We start from the raw sequence: 26,774 nt of genomic DNA, 5'->3' as shown, positions 1-26,774 counted from the left end.
ACAGGCTACTTTTTTCCAGTTTCGTGCGAGTCTGTGCCCACTACAGCCTCAGCCTCAAATTGGAACCTGATGTGGTCTTCTGCTCTTTAACCCATCCGCCTAAGGTTCGACGTGTTGCACATTCTAAGATGCTTTTCTGCTTATCAGAGTTATACAGAGTTGCTATCTGAGTTATCATAACTTTTCTGGATGTTTTTATATTTTTGGTTTTTGCATCATTCTGAGTAAACTCTACAAATTGTTGTGTGTGAAAATCTCAGGGGATCAGCAGTTACAGAAATACTCAAATGAGCCCATCTAGCTCCAACAATCATGACATGGTCAGAATCTCTGAAGTCATATTTTTCCCCATTCTGGTATTTGATTTGAACATTAATTGAAGCTAATGACTTGTACCTGCATAATGTTATGCATTGTGCAGCTGCCACATGACTGGCAGATTAGATGATAACATGATTAAGCAGGTGTACTGGTGTTTCTATTAATTTTCTCAGTTAGTGTATATTGTGGTAATGCCTATTTCAGAGGGTATATTTAATTTTTGTGATGCTTATTAAGGATTTTTTTAAAGGTAAGGAACATTTCAGGAAAGAACTTGAGTGTGAATGACAAAAATGCAAAATTTCTGTGTCAGGGCCTGTGTTTATTTATACCAAAATTTGTTCATGATATTTAGATACCATTTTAAAAATATTCAGAAAAACATAAAAAGCCAACCCCATATCAGCAAGTCACTTTCTATTTCCATGGATCATGCAGAAAAAGCCTTGTGCACATTGCTGTCAGCTCCCTGTGACCCTGACCAGGTAGAACAGTGCACCGAAAATAGTCGTATAGATGGAGGGATGCACTGTGAATAAACCCTGGAAGCAAGAATTTTAATTAGGCTAGTGCTTTCATATAAAGGAAAAGATGGTTTTTGATTATAAAAATGGTTGAGCTGAAACCAGCAAACATTTAGCGACTAGGTTCACAGTAGAAAATATGCTTAATATTTTTGAAAGTGGTTTTTCTAATTAAGCAGACATTACCACCCAATTATGTGCATCTGCACAAATACAGTTCCATGGGATTATGTGATATAAGTAAAATGCAACTACAAGTTCTTCATCTCTGAAGTCACCTTATATTGTAAGTAATATAAGGAAAAAAGACAACTGACCTGCTCAAAGAATATCCATGTGTGGCATTTAAGCATTTGGTTACATGTATGTTAATTTGCATTTAAGTCCCATAATAGTAAATCAGCTATTGTTTTATAACGACTTCAAAGTTAGCATTGTTCTGTCCTTTACTAATTTTCATTTCATCTCATTCAAAATGATTCTAAATTCTAAATACTGCATTTCTCCTTTACTACATAAATGAATGTATTTTATTAACACAGCCAAACAAGCTTATAGTTGGCTTGTAATAGTCAATATTTCCTTGTAAATTACACTTTAGTGATAATGCAGGAAATCACTCAACAGAAGAATTTTCAGTACAGTACAACCGATTGTACTGTACCATGATCTATAATTATGTACATTAACTGTACATATTTGTTATGTATAATAAAAGTAGAGTAAAATGAACAAGAAATAGAATCAAATGAACAACTTTAATAATATCTAATTTAAAATTAAACACGCTGGTCAAATGAAATAAACAAGCTGCACAGGCAGACACATTGGTTCTGGGTGGCTTAATGCCTCTTTGCAAGTTGACTTTTACAGATCTAATGTGGTGTGTGTGTATGTTTTTGTGTGCATGCTTACATGTGTATTTAAATAATGTATGTATCTCAAAAATGACCCATGCAAAATAAGTTTGGTCTCATGACTAAATGAAGCAGACTGCAAAAATCCTGCTTAAATTTAACAATTTCTGCAGCAGATATTGTTGGACAAATCACTTTTTGAAGGAGATACCTGCTGCACCAAACTGATCCAAAAAACAACAGCCCTGGAGCCTGTGACAAGACAACCATGATGATTTTTATAGAAGTTATCATAGATCTTGGTGTTCAGGGTGGACATCTTAGAGACTGCTTGTTCTAAAATGTTCTGTCGTTGCTGGGATGTAGTTATCCAAGAGCGCAACAAAATGCATAATATTAGGACAAAGATTGTAATTTTAAGATGTCAAAATCAATTTCAATTTTCCATAGATAAACACACAGGCACATATACAGATTCCTTGCTAAAAATCAACTTTTAACAAAATTTTAAATACCATAGAATAAGAATCTGAACATCACCAAACTTCCATTTACATGAAAGTAAAATTAAACAGTGGGAGACAAGAACAAAATTCTGATTTTTTAGTGGTTAGAAGAGATATTTAAAAAAATAGGAAAATTTACATTATAAAAACCTCCCATAAACTGAATACATTACAAATGAAGCTCAAATGAATTGTATATATGCATATTTAATTTTCCAAATTTGTTCATTTCAATGAAGTCATAGGCTGTTCAAGCTTACCTCAGTAGCATCATTTAAAAAGCAGGAACTAACCCAGGATGGTTCATCACTCAGCAATTATGGACATGCTTACCACTCAACCTGCCCTATACATCTGTGAGATATGGGAGGAAACATGTGTACCCATGAAGAAGAAGAAAAAAAAAAACACCGGAAAAATGATTTTGTTTGACACAAAAAGTGTGTAGGCCCATATTGTTCATGAATCTGGAACTATAAGGTAGCAGTGCTAAGAATTGCATCACCAGGCCACACTGCCTAAGTTGTAATTATCAAAGTTTGTTAAAAATAGAAAGATATAGAAATAAAGCCTGACTTTTTAAGTTACTTTATAATAACATTCTATCCTTTAACAACAAGAATGCATTCATAGAGCTTAATTTAACATGTAGGCTTCTTTGTTTGATAGTTGTTAACTTCATCGATATCCAGGAAACTATGCATAAAATACAGGTCTCATGTCACTTCTATACTTTTATTTATTGATTTGTTACTTGCTATTCTTTGCATTTAACATGTAAAGACACTATTACATTATATGACTTCTATCTGAAGGGAATATCAAACTTGATGACTGCTGTTGCTGATCTTGTCAATTGAGTGTGTCAATTTACATGACTACAAACTGCTGAATGTCTGATTACAAGACTAAGTGATGACTTTACAGCACAGTTTTACATTTCCAAGATTTTAAAAGCTTGCACCTTTTTCTAACAGCTAATAACATGTTGACTGAAAGAGCAGGTACCTGTGCAGAAGGTTTACAGGTATAGTAAGTTCAGCCACAATCTCTGCCTTTTATCCACTAGATGTTGGTACCTTAAAACACAACACATCAAACATTCAAGCCTCTCTTCTGATTGCGAGGTTCACACACCCATGTTCTTTATTTGATGCTACTGAATTATCTAGGTTTGCACTCATTGATTATCAGCTCTCATGCACATAGAGCCCACCCCTAAGTTAAGATGGAGCGAGTTGTAGTCTTGTTGGTGTTGCTTGGTATGTCACACTACACAACTCGAGTCATGGGAGTGTGCCACAACTGACGTCCACTTGCTAAGATTATATAAATGAAGTCCACTACTGAAAATCACTGGAAAAGTGATGTGATATGACATGGCCTTAACTCTGTAAAGCATGTAATTAATTCCATAAAATAATAGGTTTTTAAATAGAAAGGTTTTTTAATCTGTTATCTGATCATAGGCTACTTGCCAGACGAAAAAAAATAGCTGCTGTCTTCAATCTCAATCCTGCTTTTATTTGAAAGGTATATCATTTGTGATTTTGCATATGTTTCAACTGTTGCACTTTTAATTTATTGGAATTCTTTTAGTGTTGCTACTTTTTTATTCAAATTGCTGCCATTTAGACATGTGTCTCTTGCCAGTGCTTTGATGTCAATGCATTTGTAATAGGTTTTAGTTTCTAGGAACTCTTTCCTGAAATTCCAGAGGAAGAAAGCTTTTTTTCCCAACATTTTGTACAAATGTGTGTTAAACTGTCACTGTCTTGTTGCATGAATCATTTAGTAATGCATATTATGATTTAGACCTTTATTAAAATAGGTATAGAAAAATGTTGTTAGTTTGAAAACAGCACATATTCTTTATATCCTATTGAATATCCTATAATGTTGTAAGCAGTACCGTAACACAAGTCTCTTACAGTATACATGTTTTTTCAAGCTACACAGACCTCAATCAAAGCTGCTCAGACACTTTTGGTTGAATATTGCCCTGTAAAGATTATTGTTACCAGGACCCTCAGAGAACAGAAATGACTAAGTCAAAACAAGCACAGGCCAAAACTAGGAGATCTGAGAAAACCCAAATGTCTATGCCAAACTACAAACCAAAACATACATGAATACATGCAAATGTCCTACCTCCCTAAATTAATTCTCGAATAACCCTAACCCGCATGTTATTGTTTCCTTCAATCTAGTAACTTGTGCACTGAAGATAGAGGGCCACATCTTAATACATCATACATTACAGTAACACATCCTATGACCAGTATGACAATATGCATAGTGACCACAAAACATATGGGTGCAGCCATGAAAAAATACTAGAAAATGGTAGCATAGAAAACTCACAAAGATGACAATAAAAGTAATATGAAGTTCAGAATGGAAACCAAATTATAAAACAGAAGCAAAAATGGACATGGCATACCACAAAGCCCCACAATCATAACAAATATGCCTTTTACCAAAGGTCATGCGAAAAGACAAGTTCCACTTGGGAAAAAACTAAAAACATATTTTCGGGTAATAATAATAATAAGTTTTATTTATGTAGCGCCTTTCATACACTCAAGGACACTTTACAATTCAATGCACATAATAACAAGACAGTAGAAATTATATACACGAAAAAAAATAATACTCACTGAAAAGATGTGTTTTTAATAGAAGTTTGAAATTAATAATAGATTTATTTATTGTTAAGAAGGCTGAGAGGGAGAGAATCCCAAATTTTAGGGGCTATCACTCTGAAAGCTCTGCCACACACAGTTACTAACCTGTATTTAGGTACAGTGAGTAACTTAGCATCCAATGATCGTAATGCATGGGCAGGAGTGTAAGGAAGCAGCAGCTCTGACAGATAATGAGGGACTAACCCATGAAGGGTTTTAAAGGTGAGAAGAATAATTTTATATTTGATTCTTGAAGAAACTGGTAACCAATGTAAATCATAGAGGACAGGAGTGATGTGAGTAGATTTTTTAGTGTGTGTAAGTAAACGGGCAGCAGAATTCTGAACATATTGTAATCTATTGATATACTGTATTGAGTCAGGAGGCCATAAAACAAAGCATTGCAATAGTCCAGACGGGTAGTGATGAAAGCGTGAATGAGTGTTTCAGTATCTTTCACACTGAGGAAAGAATGCAGATGAGCAATGTTGCAAAGATTAAAAAAGGCTGTCTGTACTATTGAGCTAATGTGTGATTGAAAAGTAAGAAGCTCATCAAAGATGACACCCAAATTACGGAATGATGCTGAGGGTTGAACCAGGATCCCATTAATGCCAATTTTTAGCCCACGAAGGGTAGAGAGGACAGATTTGGTACCAACTAATAAAATTTCTGTTTTATCAGGATTGAGTTGTAAAAAATTATCTGTCATCCAATGATTGATTTCCCGAATGCATTCAGTCAGCGCAACAGGTGAAGATGTTGCAGTTACATCAACACTTACATAAAGCTGGGTTATCGGCATAGCAGTGGAAGCTCTGACCATACCGATGAATAATCTCACCTAATAAGAGCATATAGATGTTGAAGTGGATTGGACTGAGAACTGACCCTTGATGGATACCTTGTGTGAATGAAGTAGTGGCAGATTTGTATTCCCTAATGAAGACATAATACTGGCGATCACTAATGTATGATGTGAACCAAGAAAGAGCAGCACCAGAGATACCAATAGCTGAAAGTCGGGACAGTAAAATGTTATGGTTAACCATATCAAACGCTGCACTCAAGTCAAGAAGAACTAGAATAGCGGCCATCCCAGAATCTGCGGTTATAAGTAAGTCATTGGCTACCTTAAGTAAAGCACTTTCAGTGCTATATAGGGCTCTGAATCCAGATTGAAAATGCTCAAGCAGGTTATGCAAATTTAAATAATTATTGAGTTGAGCAGCAACAACCTTTTCTATGATCTTAGTCATAAATGGAAGATTAGAAATTGGCCGATAAAATTTTATCAGTAAGGGATCTGAGCCAGGTTTTTTTAAAATAGGGGTTACAGCAACAGTTTTTAAATCACTTAGAACAACATGTGCAGAAACTACAGTTGATAAAGTGAGAAACGGGGGCAGAAAGTTTGTCAGTGCAAGCCTTAATCAGTAAAGTAGGGGCAGGATCTAGGGGGCTGGTAGATTGATGTCATTTAGATATTACTTCAGCAATATAAGCTGGTGTAGTGGGGTTAAATTTAGATAAATAAACTGTAGATTTAGAAGTATAATCAGTCAACAGGAATGGTTAGTAGAGAAACTTTGATATATGGTCATAATTTTTGACTGAAAATAGTCCAAAAATAGATTACAGTGCTCAACAGAGAAATAAGGATTTTTAACAGCAGGTTGACAGTCTGTTAACTGAATTAAAAAGAGATCTAGGGCAACAAGTGCCAAAGTCAATAAGAGTGGAATAGTACTTTGAATGTGCCGCCGATAAGGCACATCTGTATTCCTTCAGATGTTCGGTGTAAGCCAGGGTGTGAACAGCCAGACCAGTCTTCTTCCAGAGCCTTTCCAAGCGGCGACCAGTTTGTTTCATGGTACGCAATTCTGCTGTAAACCATGGAGATGACCGGGTAGTAGGAACAACCAAGGATTTAATAGGTGCATAATGATCCAAAATTTATGACACTGTGGAATTATATAGAGATAAAATCTGCATAGGGCAAGACAACCCAGAAACATCATGGAGATGTCACAGAAAATTATGTGTTAATATTATAATAGATAAATAAATTATGTGTCACAGAAAATTATGTCTTAATATTATAATAGATAAATAAATTATGTTTTAAAATTATAATAGCAAAATACAAAATAACATCCATCCATCCATCCATTATCCAACCCGCTATATCCTAACTACAGGGTCACGGGGGTCTGCAGGAGCCAATCCCAGCCAACACAGGGTGCAAGGCAGGAAACAAACCCTGGGCAGGGCGCCAGCCCACCGCAGACAAAATAACATGTAGCACATAATACTATATATGTGTACAGGCCTTTTTAAAGTGTCTGGAATAAATAAGACCAATGATGGATGCACAACCTTTTGGTACACTACAGTATCTTGGTAATGGTGTGCCTGCTAATACTGAAGGTATCTCTTTGGCTTCAGCATTTAAATTAATGGAGAAGATCCATTAGTTTAACATACTATATTTTTGGTAAAGCTGCTAGTAAGTGTGCTTATATTCTTACATAACATTAGAAATCATTGTGATCAGATGGTGCAGCATCTTTCAGATTTTTTCGGTGTACTATGCTGGCAGTTGGTGCCACTGTCATTTTGATCAAGTTATCCCTCCTGACCTTGGGAAGGGACATCACAGTGGATGTGACAGTGTAACATGATCACTGACAGAGTCCATTTGGAATCATCACTGAATTTAATAAAATTCATTTGTAACAGCTATTTACTTATATTAACACTACTGGGCACTTTAAGGGTCTGATTTTAATATATGCACAGCATAGATGTAGTTTATAATGGTGTATAGATTTAGGTAAATATTTCATTTTTTTGCTTAACAGCTTATTTTTTTAATGCTGTTGTAAATATATTAAATTCAGAATTGTTTGTAACAATCTGAACTGTAAATGGAAATGCACTGAATTAAAATACACTGTATTGTTGTTTTTATGTATGTAATTTCCTTTTATCCCCCTATAAACCTTACTTGTTTGGAAAATAAAATGTGTTCAGTTTCTATAAATACTAGTGTCTGTGTGTCTTGGGTATGAGGCAAGATACTACTACTTCTTAATATGTGTCAAATATCCATCGTTTATTATCCTAATGTTAAACATTACACATTATATTATTTTGTTTATTTCAACAAGAGTGTCTGGGTTAATTCTAAAAGTAAGTCTATTATCACATTGAAACACCACAAAGAAAGTGTTAATGTAGACTTTTAATGTTTGTTCATAAATTCTATGGAACTCTTCATCCCAGCCAGAAGGTGAAACAAAGATTCCTTACACTTCCCATAATTCTCCATGAGTAAAATATTTATGCTATAAATCAATTCCTTCTTTTCTTGATTTGGATTTTGTTGGTGGTAACTGCATAACAGAATTTTACAGAATTGAATTGAAATGGGTAATGAGTAGGAATAATTTTGAGTATATATTATTGCAATTATTAGATATTTATGATTTTATATGTTTACATTGTTCACTCAAGCATTTTTTTACATGTTTTTCATCATTTGTACGTTCAAGCTTCTTTTTTGCCATATCTATAGCAAGACCATAAGGTTCTAACAATGAATCCCATTTTATTTTAACTTAACTCTGATTGTTGGTTGGTATTGAGAACTTAATAACAATAATGCTATGCACTGATAAAGTCATTACAACACTTTTGTTATGTCATAATTATTGTCACGTACGGTGTCCACTGTAAAATCAAGTGCATGAATTGCTAAATGCATCACGACACCTCTGTCTGGCTGCCCGAATCTTGCTTCATAGATTATCCATCCATCCATCCATCCATCCTCTTCCGCTTATCTGAGGTCAGGTCTCGGGGGCAGCAGCTTGAGCAGAGATGCCCAGACTTCCCTCTCCCCGACCACTTCCTCTAGCTCTTCCGGGAAAATCCCGAGGCGTACCCAGGCCAGCTGGGAGACATAGTCCCTCCAGCGTGTCCTGGGTCTTCCCCGGGGCTTCCTCCCAAATGGACGTGCCCAGAACACCTCACCAGGGAGGCGTCCAGGAGGCATCCTGATCAGATGCTCGAGCCACCTCATCTGACTCCTCTCGATGCGGAGGAGCAGCGGCTCTACTCTGAGCCCCTCCCTGATGACTGAGCGTCTCACCCTATCTTTAAGGGAGAGCCCAGACACCCTGTGGAGGAAACTCATTTCAGCCGCTTGTATTCACGATCTCGTTCTTTCAGTCACTACCCGTAGCTCATGACCATAGGTGAGGGTAGGAACATAGATCGACTGGTAAATTGAGAGCTTTCCCTTGCGGCTCAGCTCCTTTTTCACCACGACAGACCGATGCAGAGCCCGCATCACTGTGGACGCCGCACCGATCCGCCTGTCAATCTCACGCTCCATTCTTCCCTCAGTCGTGAACAAGACCCCGAGATACTTGAACTCCTCCACTTGAGGCAGGATCTCACTCCCAACCCTGAGAGGGCACACCACCCTTTTCCGGCTGAGGACCATGGTCTCGGATTTGGAGGTGCTGATTCCCATCCCAGCCGCTTCACACTCAGCTGTGAACCGATCCAGAGAGAGCTGAAGATCATGGCCTGATGAAGCAAACAGGACAACATCATCTACAAAAAGCAGTGACCCAATCCTGAGTCCACCAAACCAGACCCCCTCAACACCCTGGCTGCACATAGAAATTCTGTCCATAAAAGTTATTCAGAACAACATAATTCATAGATTATGTCAAATATAATTTAATTATAAATTATAAATTAAACAACTGTTTCTTTTTAAATGTGTGACATTTCTTGTGTGAGTTTGTTAAAGCGAAACTTACCAAAAATATATTTGGGTATGGAAGTTTTTAAAGTTTTTTCACTTCAGAGGTGTAGAAAGAAAGGAAGACTGTTACTCAAGTCTTTGGTAAAACTCTATACACTGGTTTTAGCACCACATTTCTCAAAAAAGGGTGCAGGCTTAAATAAATGGGGAAGAAGTGTCTTTTGTAAATGCAACACATCTAAACACAATCCAAGATGAAACAAAAATATGGACCCTAAGATAAATGCTGTAATTGACAGAAACAATGAAGGTGAATGAGAAAAAAATAACAGCAGTTGCTACCTTTGATGACATGCTGCATGTGCTGATGCTCCTATTTAAACAATGTGAGCGCTGATGAAATCGTCTGGAGCAGCACACTGGCTGATGGCAATCATAGTCTGTGTGTTGTGATCCTCAAAAGTTTCAAAACTTTCAAAAATACCTACTGGGGATGCTTTCCCACCAAACCCTGGCACGTAATAAAACCAAACAGAGAATCTTTATAAATAAAAAGATTTATTCTTCACAAAAATGCCCAGAACAAAAAACAAGCTCTGTGGAGCACAAAAGGCGAAAAGGAGTTGTGTGATAGAGCAAAGGCATTTGAAGGAAAACAAGTCCAAATCACAAATCTAAGGAATAATTAAAAAATATATTGTATAGGGGTCAAAAATGTATTAAAATTCACAATAAGCACAGAAATTAAAAAAAAAAACAAAAAAACAAGTAACTTCTAAGCACATTCGAATGAACTGCAAGAAACTGTAGGTCGCTTCTACCTTCATAGGGGCTGAGGACAGACCCTTGCAGTGATGGTCAGGTGATCTCACCTTTCATGGGATCACCCACAAAACACACAGGATGCTACAGAGCATATACTGTATGAATATATAGAAATTAAATAATCAATACTGTTAACATGAAATATTAACAAAATTACCATCCAAATGACATTTGAACTCCAGCCAGGCAGAGAATCCTGTCTGAAATACAACACTGTTTGCAGATAAAATATACAGGGAGCACATATATTAAATACCTTTTTTACTGGATCATTTACATGAAATTGACTATGTTCACAGCATCAGCACAAATACAAAATAACACAAACACAAAATAAAAGTTAAATTAAAATTATCTAAAAATGTATCCAATGACAAGAGATTGTAACATTATGAGTGAGACACACACTGGCAATGACAATGTAAAGACAACATCACTTGCTGTTTCTCCTTTCATTTTTAATCTTTTCACTAAATGTGTTCATCCCCACCTCCCTTGTATGTTTTGTGTTGCCTATTAAAAGACACCTTTTTGTGTACTGTACATGGCGTTCTTGTCATCATGCTGGGTTCAGGGATGCTATAGGAGAACCTCTTCCTGCTCATATTATAATCTGACATTTTAAAAAGGAACCTGCTTTAAAAATATATATATATATATTAGGCTATGTAAGCAACCACTAATTTACATTTCAAGATTTCCATCGAAAACCCTTTAATCAATGACCTTTTCAAGTACAAAACTATAACATTTTTTCCAATTGGGGCACAGGAAGTTACACAAGTTGCTTATGGGTCACAAAAGTACCAAACCTGTAATCTTTCAGTTTCAGATGCAAGTTTAACTATGAAGCGCTTGACAAATTAAACACTATTAAGAAAGAAAATGTTTTTTTTCTCTTTGTTTCTGGGGTTTCAAACAAATTAAGTGAAAACAATTACAGAAACATTTGGTAATTTCCAGGGTAATTTATGTGTATTTACAGGAAAAGGAGCATTTTTGAGTGAAGCTGTAAAAAGATCGCCATCTCAGAAACAAGCAAAATTGAGATCCTTCATTGAATATACAGCAAGCTTTTCAAGGCAAAAAATCATTAAAAAATGTGGATTGAATCCAATACTTCTTGAGAAAGTAATGCAATCAAGATGTGACCCAGAATAAAGGGCTCTGTCATGATTACCTTCTGGACTGTCATTTGCTGACTGTGTTGTTTTTTTTTATTTTTAATTCTTATTTTAAATACTCTTTTATCATTATATTTGGTATATTCACCATTTTCATTTTGTTTTTTAGATGCTGCCCATTTATTCTCATTTTTATGACTGCAGCAATATTATTTATAATTACAATGCCTCTTACCAGTCACAAGACACAAAAGGTATATGACTTAATGTCTCATTATGGCCCACCTATATAAGATGGCAGAACACATGTCTTATAACTCTTGCTTTAGATCAAAATCTTTACTGAACTACTTGCTTTAGTGACAGAGGTAGCTAATTGAAGATTACCAAAGAACACTTTAATGTTTTGTTTTTTTGACTTCACCATGAAGCTTTGAGTATTTGGTTTTGGTCATTAGTTCCTTAGACTGTTTTTCCATGTATTGATCTCTTGTCTGCCTTCAGTCTTGCCTGTTTAACATTTTTATCTTCTGGTCCATTTCTAAAATCCTAAAGGAAACTCTATCTCAAATCATATCATTAACAGGCCTATTCCTGTACATATTCTCTCTTAGAAACATTAAGCCAACTTTGAGTTGGTAGTTAACCTAAAATGTACACGTTTGAAGTGTTAAAGGAAAGCTGTGTAACTGGAGAAAATAATGCCAATAAGCAGACTAGACTAGACAGTATATGAGTTGCATTTTTATGTGTAATTTATACTTACTTTTCATTTTGATTTGCTATGTAGAGATTTTGTAAAGAAAGTGCGAAATGCTCAAAGGAAAATGAAAAATCAGATGTTTTTAGGATCTAACAAAGAGGTTGAGAAGGGAAGTCAAAATACAGAGCATCAAAACACAGAAATATTTAAATCTGATTAAAAGTCTGAAAATAAAACATGGTGTTTGAAGTGAAAATCATTATATACAAAGTTTCTGACATGTTAATCCAAAAACTTGGACACCACCTCTGCCAAGATGTCATCCTAAATACCCACACAGCAGTAACATCACATGTTTATAATGTGTTTTTTTATTTATAGTTTGTTCGGTGCCCTTGAGTGCTTAGAAATATAAATAAAATGTATTATTATTATTATCATCCCTGGAAACAGTCACCATTTCCAAAGACAAACTGGTCATGAACCAGAAAACAGACAATTGTATAAAATGATGATAATGTGATATCATCAAAAATGTAAAATAAATAAATGAATAAACAAAGGAAAATGTTGCATGAGAAAAAAAATGAACAGTAAATTTATAGCAAAAAAAAAACATTGGGTCAACATTTGTTGATCATATAATGAAATCGCAACTGTTAGAATCAGTCATCACGTGAGTGTGTTTTTCTGCTATTTTCAAGTTCTGGTATTGTTTTTTTCCTTGCTTTGGATAGTTTCTGTTCTGTTCGCATCTTGGTATTAGCCACACTGAGTACTGATAACATCATTTTTTTAAGCTGCAACCGAAACATTTGATGTCATAGGTGCCATTTTGTGTAGCAGCCAAACATGCTTTTAAAAAAAAAAATAAACGAAGGAAGCAAAACAAAGTAATTTTACTGGAAAAGTAAACAGAAAAAAATCTTTAATGTCAAAGTGAAAACAGACACAAAATAATTGATCACAAGTTTCACCTCTTTAATATGACACGCCCAAATCATTACTGGTGCAGCCAATTGGTTTCAGAAGTCACATAATTAGTTAAATGGAGATCACCTGTCTGGGTTTCAACTGTTTGTAGTATAAATGCACCTCATCTGAAAGGTCCAACTTGTGGTGAGTCAGCATGGTGGCCTAACCTACACAATGAATACAAAGAAACACTCCACGGAACTCTGTGAAAAGGGTAGCGAAAAGCTCAAGACAGGGGAGCCATACAAGAAAATATCTAAGCTGCTGAATATTTCCCGGAGTCCAGTTAAATCAATCATTAAGAAATGGGAAAAGTATGAAAAAGCTGAAAATCTGCCTGGAGCAAGATGACAAAAAAATCACTTTGTCCAAGAAGAAGAATAGTGAGGGAAGGCACCAAGGGACCTATGGGAACTCAGAAGGAACTACAAGCTGCCGTAGACGAGATTAGAAAGACTGGGCACACACAGTATTATGGGAAAATGAGAAAGAGAAAGCAACTGTTAAAAAATGCAAATGACATCTTGGCTAGTGTTTGCCCAGTAGTACATGGGAGACTCTGAAGTCAGTTGGAAGAAAACTGTATTGTCTGATAAAACCAAAGTTGAGAATTTTGGCCATGACACTAAACACCATCCCCACTGTGAAGTATGATAGTGGCAGCATCAAGGTGTGGGGATGCTTCTCTACAGCAAGACCTGGAAGGCTTATGAGGGTAGAGGATGATATGAATGCAGTAAAATACCAAGAATCGTGGAGGGAAAACCTAATGAAGTCTGCAGGAAGATTTATTTTCCCGCAAAGCAATGACCCAAAGTATTAAAACAAAGCTACACAGGAATGGCTTAAAAATAACATTGGTAAAGTCCTGGAGTGACTGAGTCAGAGTCCACATCTCAATCCAATTGAGAATGTGCGGCTGAACTTGTAAAAAGCTCTTCACTCACAATCCCCATGTATTTTGACAGAGCATGAGCAGTTATGTAAAGAAGAACGAGAAAAAAAGTGTGGTTTCCAGATGTGCAAAGCTGAGAGAGTCCTGCACGTACAGAATCAAGGCAGTCATGGCTGCTAAAAGTGCATAAACTAAATATTGACTAAAAAGGGGGCAAATACTTATGTGATCAAATATTTTGTGTTTTATATTTGTAATTAATTTAGACAAATTTGCAGGGGTCTGTTTTAACTGTGACATTAAAGAGTCTTTTTCTGTTGTCAAAAAGCCAAGTTAAATCCACTATGATTCAATATTGTGTAACAAATTTCAAAACTTCCAAGGGGCGAATACTTTTTATAGACATTCTATTAATAAAATCAAGTTCCTTTACTTTCTAGCTACATTTTAGCATCTTCCATGGAATGCATGGAGTCATGGCACATCATAAACAAAAAATGCATTTCCATAATACTCTGCTTCTGAATTGAAGGCATGACTCTTGACCAATTAATTAGGGGGATAGGTGGATCTCATTTCAAGAGTACAGGTTTATGGCAATGTGTTTCTTGTTTTTGATGTGTGATGGGTTTTCTGGAAGAATGTGTTTAACAATATTTTAGCAAACAAATGCATATATTTTGTATGTTTTGAGCATATGATGGATAACTGACGCATGGATTATGTGGTACAACTGACATGGGGTTATTTTTTTTTATTATTTTATTTATATTTTTCCATGGACTTTTTCACATCGTTTGGCGTTGTACAGCATTGATCACCATTTGCTTGAAATATCATAAACCTTTTTCTCTTCGTTCTGCATTAAAAAATTAGTTTAACATTTTTTCTCAGCCATCACTACAAAGTACATGGGTAGTAGTATTTTCTAAGTTATTTAATTATATTAGCCCTGAGATACCACAAGAATTTCTTTAATTTCTTTTTAATTATGGTGAAGGCAAAGATCATAGTTTTGGATGATGATCAATTATATTTTTATATTTTTGTAATTTCCTAATGATTTTGCTGTTAGAGCAAACCACAAGTAAACAGATTATAACTTAGATAGTTTGTGCAAACTTTAACCATTTCTTTTTAGTGTATCAATTTTATTTGAATTTTTTTACTACTGGCTCATTATTTAAATAAATTGATGATGTAAAAACATACACATGCCTATTATAATATTTTAATATTGCAGGTAAGTGCTATTTACCCTCAACTGTGTTCCTAAATTTGGACACTAATTGACTTAAACGTTGGTATCTGAATCTTTTACACTGATGAATAATGCAAGTCTCTGACCTATATGCATTCTTGGCCTTTTGGATTACTGTACATATGTCCACTTGTGGGCCATTGACTTCTTATATGTTTATGCAATGGATCATGTGGTTCCAATTAATGATACACATGGTTGCATGGCCTAATCACGTTGCTAACAGCCTTTGCTTTTACTAGACCCTTTTCAAAAAAACCCCAGGATAAACATCACTTCTATTTTCTTTTCAAAGCATGTATTCATTACCCTTTTTTGTTTGTCTCGAGGCCACTTCGCTGATACAGCTTTCTAATTGTGTTTTCCTGTATATACTAGGTTTTTAGATAATGCTTCTAAATATTTGGAAAAGTCATAAATGTTTATACTCTATATTCATTAATTTTCCAAAATTACTATTTGCAGTACCGTCTATCCCAGCTGTACTGAGAACAAGTTGGAACCAACTCAATATAGGCCACTTCATAACACACTCGCATACTGTATATACTGTACATACCCACATTCACATACTCAAGGCCAATTTCACATTTAGGGTAAATTGATAGCAAAGCTAAAAGATCCTTTACTAGAAATCATTCTCAGTCAGACATGGAGAGAAAGACAACACTGTGTTGTGTGAAAAATATACAACACCTGCAAGAAAGATATGAAGATGTTTTCCTTCGCTTTAATATGTTTTCATTTAGTTATTTACACATTCTATTGATCTTGTAGTTTATCAGTTAGCATGTGTAAATAATTCTTAAAATAACACAGGGAAGAGTGTACAGGAAGTTTCTCACTTTTTCAGTGGACAAATTTTCGGAATCCCTAAATGCTCTACGAAGGTTCCAAGTGGTGTCGACATGAGCATTTTAACTGTTTACAGCTGCTCATCAGCTCTGACTTTATTTTGTAAAAAGAGCTGTTTACTGTGCAACTACTAACATAAAGAAGTTAAAGAAGATATATTTTTTTTAATCAATAACATTTTAAATTGTAATCCCAAAGATCTTGAATCCAGTCCCCATCACTGACTCACTGTGTGCCACTATGAAAATCACTTAACCTATGACTGCTCCAGCTCTATATATATGGAAACAATTATATCACATACTTGTCATTTCTTAAGTCACATTGGATATACAGTCTCAAACCTGCTTATTCAAATTCAGCATTGTCTGGTTTAATAAAATACATAAATGTAATTTGTAAAATACACAATGTAGTTGAATATTTCTTAAAATAAATTTATATAGAAGAAACTCTTTGACTTATAATTTACATATAACAAGTTGTTCATGCATGTACCACTGTCAAACTTGCATATGTATTTCAACTTTGAGAATTGAATTTGACACTTAACAACTCTGAGTTTTGAGTGAATAATATATTTATAATATAATAATTTATAATAATATATTTAGTCAGACCAAAGTCAGCATGGTTCCAGTGTAGCCAGTCATGAAGCTCATAATCACATATCATTCCCTTCTTCTTTAAGCTTTTCCAGCCTGTCCTATTACCATATCTTTATTTCTAATAAGCCAGTTTTCAACACACATGGACACTGGAGGCAGTTATCTGTAAAAATCAAAGATTTATTGCCAGCCACATGTTACAAGGAATTGAAGAAACAAAGTAAGCTCAAATAAATAAATTGAAAACAATTAATTGTAAAAGTCACCAATCAAGAACTCCCAAAAGCTTGTTCTGCTATTGGAGCAGGATATGTTCTTGGATCTAAGATAGGGTTTGGTGTCTTCCACTAGCTGTTCTTCTTGATATCCACTATGCACTCCAATGCTGTGGACAGGTGTATACCTGCAGGATATCATGGGACTCCATGAAGATACTGGGCTCTCTTCTGCTGCACATTCAGACCCATCATCATGTCCAACGCATCCCCTGCTGTTTCTGCTGACCTAGAAAGGAAAAAAGAGAAACACACCACCAAGTGTGGCACCTTGTTTTCAGGTAAAGCTGGTCCTTATCTTACTGCCACCAATTTCTTTGGCACATTAGTAATCATATTGTCACTTGTACCAGTGAAATTCTTACTTGCATGTTTGACCAACATACAATACATTGCCTCTTCCCAACCCCTAGATAGATAGATCGATTGACATGTAGGCAAGGCATTATAAAATGGATAAATGGATTAGACACTTAAACAAGGTGAAAACAACTTTGATGTTGCATTGGAACTCTGGGATTTTTCAACTTTCTAAGACTTTTTCCTAAGACACTGGTTTTGAATCTGATACATAGAGACACCAGCATGCATAGAAAATGTACATAGTTGTACATTTTCAACTAAATACTGGCCTATTTATGCTTTCTACAACAAACTATATAAAGGTGTAATGTGAATGTGAAACTGATGATTACACTTCAGTTTAACAGTTTTCTGCAAATGGTCGCAAAAGATATGAATTACAGCATATAGCAGATACTAAAATTGTATTATAATGAATACAGTTGTGTTTTGGTCTGCTTAATGAATTCCTGTTTTGTGGATAATATGGAAGGTTTTCATTTTTCCTTTCATATCATTTACAGTTGATATTAAATGTGAAGTTCAATAAAAGGTGTGATCTGAAGACATTTAATAAACTACATCACTATATCATAACACAGTTTTCCTGAATAAATTCAAAATTAACATGCATAATTGTGACTAACACTTTTTTCTGGCAGTTTTTCTCCAATGAGAGCATGAACAACGGTCGTGTATTTAAAAATGTATTTAAATATAAAAATTTAAATGTGTCTAAATATATTGTATATTATAACATATCCTGGCCTTAAAATAATAACAAATGTACAAAGGCAAATTAATTAAAATTTTAAGAGAACTTTCAGTTTTGATGGTCTGGCATACAACTAAAAGTCCATCCATCCATCCATTATCCAACCTGCTATACGATATCCTAACACAGGGTCACGGGGGGAGCCAATCCCAGCCAATACAGGGCACAAGACAGGAACAAATTCTGGGCAGGGTGCCAACCCACCGCAGGACACACACACCCACACACCAAGCACACACTAGGGACAATTTACTGTAGGATCGGCAATGCACCTAATCTGCATGTCTTTGGACTGTGGGAGGAAACCAGAGCACCCGGAGGAAACCTACGCAGACACGGGGAAAGCATGCAAACTCCACGCAAGGAGTACCCGGGAAGCAAACTCAGGTCTTCTTACTGCGAGGCAGCAGTGCTACCACTGTGCCACCACAACTAGAAGTCTAAATGCAAAACAACTGAGTCTCGACTGCATGTCTTGAAGTGCTTTTAAATGATCTAAGCATACTGTAATAGTCTGTCATGTAATGGGAATGGTTACAAGCATAATTTCTGACTGATTTTAAACCTGAATTACACATATAAGGAAAAGACTTGTTACAATGACATATTTTTTTTTCTGCAGTGGAATAGCTGATTCATGCAGTAGGATAAGATTTTATTTTCAAAATATCATTATAATAAAAGCTTGCGAATGGAGAAAAACGATCACAAGACCATTTACTAGAAGGTTGCATTAAGCTTTAAATTGGTGGCAATTCAGCTTCATAAAACTTAAATAATTTTTAAAATGCTGCACCATTATTTAACAAAAGTTTAACATCATTATTTAACAAAAGTTTAGCCGTTTAGAAACCCAGTCCTGTCAGGCTGTGAATGAAATGGGAAGGTTAAATTGGATGTTATACAAATTGCCCTGTAAACAACATGAGACTAATACATTAAATTTAAACTTGACAAACATAACAAATATATTCATGTATAACCTAAAATAATTACAGTGTGCATTTCAAAATATTGTTGAAAATCATATTATTCCCCTTGTGGGTATAAGTGTGACTGGTAGCTGTGATTGTTTTCTTGTCCTCTACAGTACAGTCACACACACACAGTATACTTTATATACAGAATAAAGATAAATTCATTTAGTTATACATAAAACTTTTGCCCTTTTTTAAAATATTTACTATAAAAACTGGTTTAACCTGTAAAAATTCTGTTGTGTATATATCACCACTATAATTTTTTCATATCTGAATAAATAAATTAATATCTCATTTAATTTAAATTAAAGTAAAAAGGTTAACAAAAGACTATCAGCTAAGGCACATATTTCACATATTTCTTCACTTTTCATTGAAATATAGTTAAAAGGTAACTTCATTGGCGTCACACAGAGTCCTGAAGGTGTAGTGTGTTAAAAAGTACTGTAGTGTCAGAACGCACTGTTTTCATATTACGTCGAGCTGGTGAAGCTGCAAAATGTAGCTATTAAGAATTCAAATTAATCTGAGATATTTTACCTCTACTTCAAAATGTTTGATTTTGCAACTTTATTTGTGATTTATAAATACGTAAGAAGTAGCCTAGTGTACTTTACAATGAATTAACAGTACATACCTACCAAATATATAGTAGTCTAGAGAAAGTGCTATGAGATGTTTAACTCTTCTTGATCGTAAGCAGGTGTTACTCTTATTCTTGTGTTTTCTGCGGCTCATTGGCAAGTTAACTAGTTAAATTAAGCAAACATCGAATCCCACCGTTTAAGTGTGTTGCAGTTCGATGAAAATTATTGCAGAGACCTGTTTGATAAAAGGTGTTTTGTGTACAAGCAAAATGAACCGTTCAATCTGTCCAAATTCTCTTTTGCACTCTGCTCAGTATTTTTTACAGTTTACCAAAAGTGTAGGTACATCAAAACATTTCATTGCCTTTGAGTACCTGGCTACATAGCAGTTAGCCTTTTGTTAAAGTATTACAAAAAATATTAATGTTGATGAGAGGACAAAGAGGTGGTGCTTACCAGATGGCACAAGAAAACAACATTATGATGTTATGGGAAGGGAAAATGAATGTTTAATTTATGTCATTCACTGGTTAATTTTTATTAATTTATAAGCATATTTATTTTGTTCGCACCATAAACCACAATAGTGCCTTTATACCTAGAGGTTAGGAGCACACACTGATACAGTGCATTGCCGCACCCACCACATGACACACCAACTCAGGATTAGGTCCCAAGTGCAGCCATGCAATGGGTGACACCGCAGCACCACGCTATTTCAGATGGAAGTGTGAACAGTGTGAGGTTTTTTAAGGTGGCTGTTGTGCCAATTCTGCCAATAACACCCAGGTTTTTCCCTGCAGTTTGGAGGGCCTACATGCAGGATGCAGATTAACGTCATACCCAGGACGGAGCAATTGCGAGTTAAGGGCCTTGCGCAAGGGCCCAACGAAGGAGAGTCACTTTTGCCGTTTACGGGATTCGAACCGGCAACCTTCCAATTACCAGTGCCCTAGCCTCAGAGCCACCACTCCGCCCATACCTAGATGCTACTTAAAACAATAGAGCTCTTACTACACACCACCATTCTCTGTAGGTATCTTAAAATCTCAAACTTCGTTCATGGATTAATAACCTTCTGAATTTGATACGTCCACATCCAGGAAAAATTTGGTTTCTGGAAAAATAAATTTGTTAAAGAAGACTATGAAGTAAAAGAATGTGGTTGTAAAGAAAAAAAGACATGCGGGGGAGGACAGTGGGCTTCCCACGGCATTCCAGCTCCAAATAGTGGAGTATCTTGTACTGTCCACAGTGACTAGCTGACTCTCTGGTAGCACACACTTGACCAATGTACAGGTGGTCTCGGACCAAACTGCTCAGCAGGTTCTTTCATTAATCAAGGCATTAGCATGACCAAGTGAGCACATCAGTAAATAGTAAGCAGAAAGAAAAAAGTGTAAGAACAGCAGAGGAATGGCAAAATGCTTGTGGAATAAATATATGTAAGCATTCAAGGTTTAATTAAAGTTGAATCATGTAATATGTGAAAAAAATGAAAATACAGGTCAAGTCAAGTCAGGTTAAGGAGCATGCACTGTTATAGCATGTTGCCGCAGCAATTCATGCTTTATTTGTCTGCTGTAGTGTTCTTCCACTTTGATGGAGTTAGCATTTAAAAACAGTTGAAGAAACAACAAATTAGGCTGAAAAACTGAGAAGCATTAGAGGCCAGAATCTAAGGTGCATGACACCCTAATAATGTTTTGGTTAGTTGTGACGAGATATGTAGAGAATATATGTACCATTAGGTAAACGTTGAGCTAGATCGAAAAAGAATCATGTTAACAAAAATATTTCAATGAGCTTAATCAATAGATTTTCTGTATTAGTTTACATTTTGCATTTTTACCGGTATTTGTGAAGCAATATCTTCAACAGATGATGGTGTAATGTTTACTAGGCATAAGGCACAGCTCACCTAAACAAACACCCATCTAGCGATTGTCTAAAGCAAAACTTTTGAGTGTAAAGTCATGGTGCAGCTAGCAGCCTCAGGTGTAAATAAGGAATCGTGGATTCAGTCCTTCACGTATCACACCCTCAGACAAATGTCCACATTCGCACATTCCAAGCCAGTCTATCTAACCTTCATGTCTTTAAGATGTTGGAGGAAACTGTGATGACATGGTAACATGGGTAAAGTGTGCAAACTACACTTAGACTGTAAGCCAAGTTAAAACATCTGGTCCTTAGAGCTGTGACGCAACAACGCTAGCCCCCAAACCAAAATGCATTACAGATATTTTTATTTCTAATTGCTTTGGTTTTGATGCTTTTCAGTGTAGAAGTATACATTTGTTGTTTCATTTTAATGACAGTCTATCCAATCCCACCTGTCCAGAGATTATCTCAGCAGTCATATGGATGAGAACCCAGGACACACACAGTCATGACAATATGCTTAATAACATCAACCCATGGTTTTTAAGCTGCCAAAGGAAATCCACAGGAAAGTGGTTAACATATGCAAAGTTCACAAAAAACCAGGAATTGAGCCTTAAGCTTAAATACTTACCCACAACTAACCATTCTTCTCACAACAGGAAAATCTCTATTCTTTTTTGATATTGTTTATAGAAATTACTAAAGAGACCACTCATCTATATAGTTCCATTGGTAGAAGAACATTGGACGGGATTGACTAAAACTATGATAGATAGCTTCATGGTATAATTTCCTTTTGAGTAGCACTAAACAGTTTCAACAGTGCCTTTTTTAATTAAATAATTTAATCCCAATTTTGATATGTTTTCTTTTACTTTGCTGACATTTTTTTTTTCATGTTCCTAGGAGCATGTTCAGTCCAGATGACTGGGATTGCAGTGAAAACAACGCCAGCGCTGACAGTTGCACCAATGTCGGTCCCATTTGAGGCTTGTGTGTTTAGTAAATATGGAGGTCTTCACAAATCACCAACACCATGGGGAGTGATAGTTTTGTTATATTTTTGAAATGTAAAAGGTCATGAGAATTGAGAAAGCATCGGTAATTTCATATAGCTCTTCATGTGTTCCAAGTGTGACACAAGGATAGGAAACTACACATACTGGTACTTCTTTTTATGTTCACAGTACCTGAATCTGTTTTATAGGGATATTCACGTGTATTTAGATATTGTCAGGTTATACTTCAAACCCAAAGAGGATAATAAAACTCTGAATGCTGCATTTTCCATTTTTGGCATGCTATTAAATAATGCCAATCGCAAATACAGGTTTTCTTTGCCATTTTGGTGTGCAGATCCAAATCATCATGCTCCCAGCTGTTTGATGTGTTCTTTTTGCTAGAAGACTGCTTCCCACTGGAGCTTCCATGTTTGAGCAATCTCTCAAGCTTTCAGTCAGAAAATACTTTATTAAAAGAGTATTACTCAAGGATTAAATGCTTCATTTTCTTTTTACCTTTGCATCTGTAGGCATTCGAGGAGGAACCAAACCTGATCACCAAATTCTCTGATAATAAAAAGTACAACAGTAGATCTAATAGAATGGCACAGATTTCCATTCTCTGCCTGGGTAGATTATCTATAATTGTCCATAATAAGCCAAGTAGACATGTGATTTTTTCAAATTATACCTTTAAAAGTCAAACATGAGAGGAATCTGCCACAAATGTAATTTTACTCAGTAAAGTTGAATAATTGAATTTTAAATTATACATCTACAGTGGATATAGTTACTTCTGTATTTTTTTTTCTCTGGGTGTAAAGCACTAATGTCATGATACACAAACCACTTTAAACTGAGCGCTGCTCTCCAACTGAATAACACAGCTGCAATCTCTCGCCAGTAGCAGCTGCATGCTCATCCTATTGATAGAGATATACTCTAAGCATGAAAACTTTTCAGAAAACACCAGCTTCATCACATCTGAGGTTGCGTGGTATTACTGGGCTATGCATTACCACAGGGAGCAATTTATAAATATGTAGCACTGCTCACCACAGCAAGCTCATTAACATAAGATGTTTTGTGCTTTTAGCTCATGAACTCCAAACTACATGAACTGAGAAATCCCCTAACACTCTGAATTAATTAAAAAAAAAAAAAAAGAATTGGTTAAAGCTCTAACATTTTTTCACACTGCTATTACTAACAGTTATGAATTGAAAAATAGGACCCAGGCAAATATTCTATACACCTTATTTATAAAACAAGTGTTTTTGAATACTCTTAATACAGTGTTTAGCTTTAACAGATAAAATACTTTGTTTTTTAAATCATTCTGTATTCATACATCTGCTTAAGCCTACCAAGTGCTTTAATATATAAATGCCCAACCTATAATTCTAAACCTTGATACCAATATATAGCAGAATAGTTTAAAATACAAAAAGTGCAATAATTGTAAATGTCCCTCTCATCTACATTGTAGAGTGGAAGCTAAAAGTAGTATAATGAATAAATACATATATATTTACACACATACACACTTTCACATACTTATGTAACAACTAGTAAAAAGTAGTATCCATACTATCTTTCTATTTATCTCTATACTGTATATTACTGTACAGCATATTCAGAAGTAAAAGAATATCGCACATACAGGCAATCATACACATTCACAACACCATTTCAATGATTATCTCGTTATGCATATACAACAAGCTGGCAAGTATTGTTTCTCATTAGTATATTGTGTAATGTGATATGCTGGTCATCAGATACTGAAGATACACACTTTAAATAGACTGTATGTTTAACGTTGACCAGTTCAGTCTGAATAATTCAAACTGTTCCCTTTCTGACATGCGCATATTGGGACTGAAATGTGTTTTTCAGAGAATAAAGACCTGGCTTGAATGTAATACAGTTGTATTTAATTTTCCAGTAATATCTGAAGCAAAATAATTTCCAGTATAAGTCAGATTTTGGTTTAATTTGCTAATGGTCTTAGAGATTTTTTGGATTTGTGACAACAGAGACAAACAGATTCATTTTAAGATCATTTTTAATTTCATCTTTTTCCATCTTTACTATACACTAAACTGAAATCTATACTCACTTTGCCCTTTCTATGACTGAATAAAGGACACAGATCTAAATTGAAGATGCTATTAAACTCTGCTGTGAAATTTTAAAAAGGTGTTTTTTTTAGTATAATGATCTGGGAATAAACATAATATTTCTTTTTATACTTTTACCAAAATAAAACTTCGTCAGAGTAAGTTTCTGTTCACGTTCATTCATTACTGTAATTTTCTTGAAAAATATACATTAAAAAAAATTCGTATACAAAATGTGGGGACTTCAATCAAAAAGATTTAATAGACACGTAAACGGGTGGCAAATTGATTTAACAGACTAATAGTCAGAAAATCAAAAATCATATATATATATATATATATATATATATATATATATATATATATATATATATATATATATGTTTGATTTGGTTTGGTTCTTTGTGTGCGTTTGCATTTTCAGTTCCACAATTCTAGACTTGCTTAGTAGAAGCAGCGCACTGACCAAAAGACATTTGCTGACGCACACTGCTGTACCTTCTTCTCAAGGACAACGCAGTCTTATTCACTAGTTAGCCTTTTAAAAACAGTGTAATGCTGACCAACAAATCTGCTAAATTATGTGCTGAAACTAATACAGTGAAGAAGATGAACAAAAACCTGTGGGGCTTCAGTTTTGACGCGCATTTTTTATAGAATAAAAACTAAACTACAGTTAATATATACAATATAAAATATATTTATTTACTATCCTTTAAAAATGCATAGGGTAATAATAAGAGCCGTTGTAAATAGAGTTTGAAACATAAATCATGCTTTTCATACTTTCATATTAAAATACTGATTTTAGTTACGTATAATAAAGTTCTATCTATCTATCTATCTATCTATCTATCTATCTATCTATCTATCTATCTATCTATCTATCTATCTATCTATCTATCTATCTATCAGTGTAAACTGAAACGAATGAGCAGGCAGTTTAGGCATTTCGAAGCCTGAAAGCGCTCAGCACCGAGCTTTGTGGGACTGGACAGTTAAATATAAGTACACCGGATTACTGTCAATGGGATAAGCACGCATCTTCAAACTTTATAATTGTCTGCTTAGTTTTCTGTTACAAGGTAATAAAATCATGTTACTTTTAATGTAACTTTTAGGAACTTGGAAATGACTATGCATTAAATACTTCAATAGCAAGGAACGGAATGTTAAAGCCAGGTATCAGGTTTGTGAGAACCTAATTCAAAGTTCCATGATCAATACTTCCCAATCCAAGCTTTCCCAATGTTTTTAAATGTTTTGGTTTTTTTATATACAGGAAAACATTAAAGATAAATCCATCCTAGTAAAAGTGCTGCTGGGAAGAGGTTAAGCATACATACACAGAAAAAAGCTATAATTCTTTAAAACCAGGTTTTCGTTAACAATCAAAATATAGTAGTAGTAATTTAAAATAACACTGATCATTGAAATGAACAAATAAATGTATTTAGACAATGATTTATGTATTATAAAATTCATCAGCAAATACATTTACTATAGTTAAAGCGCCTTTAATTTTAAAGGGGTGTAGTTGTCATGTTTCGTGAATCTCTTAAAAACATAAAAGTACGCAAGGTCTCGGTACACCTACAGTGGATGTTATTGGGCAGGGCAGGCAGGTTGGCGGTGGAAGTATCGGCGTGCGGCACGTGCAGTGGATGGAATCATCTTTGTGAGTGCATTGGCTAGTGAAATGTAATTGTTTTATTAACATTGATACACACTGGAAATCGTTGCCATAATCTTCCATTTTAAAAAAAATAATAAAGACTGGCATTATTACAAGATAAACTGTAGTATTTGTTATTGATTATTCTTGTGTTATCATGTTCTTGTAAGTTAAAGAAAAGCAAATTCAGCGCCTTTATAGAAAA

This window comes from Erpetoichthys calabaricus, chromosome 4 (genome assembly GCF_900747795.2).
Source record: "Erpetoichthys calabaricus chromosome 4, fErpCal1.3, whole genome shotgun sequence".
NCBI classification, from domain to species: Eukaryota; Metazoa; Chordata; class Cladistia; order Polypteriformes; family Polypteridae; genus Erpetoichthys; species Erpetoichthys calabaricus.
The sequence above is the reverse complement of the archived record's forward strand: the minus strand, read 5'-3'. Positions refer to the sequence as shown.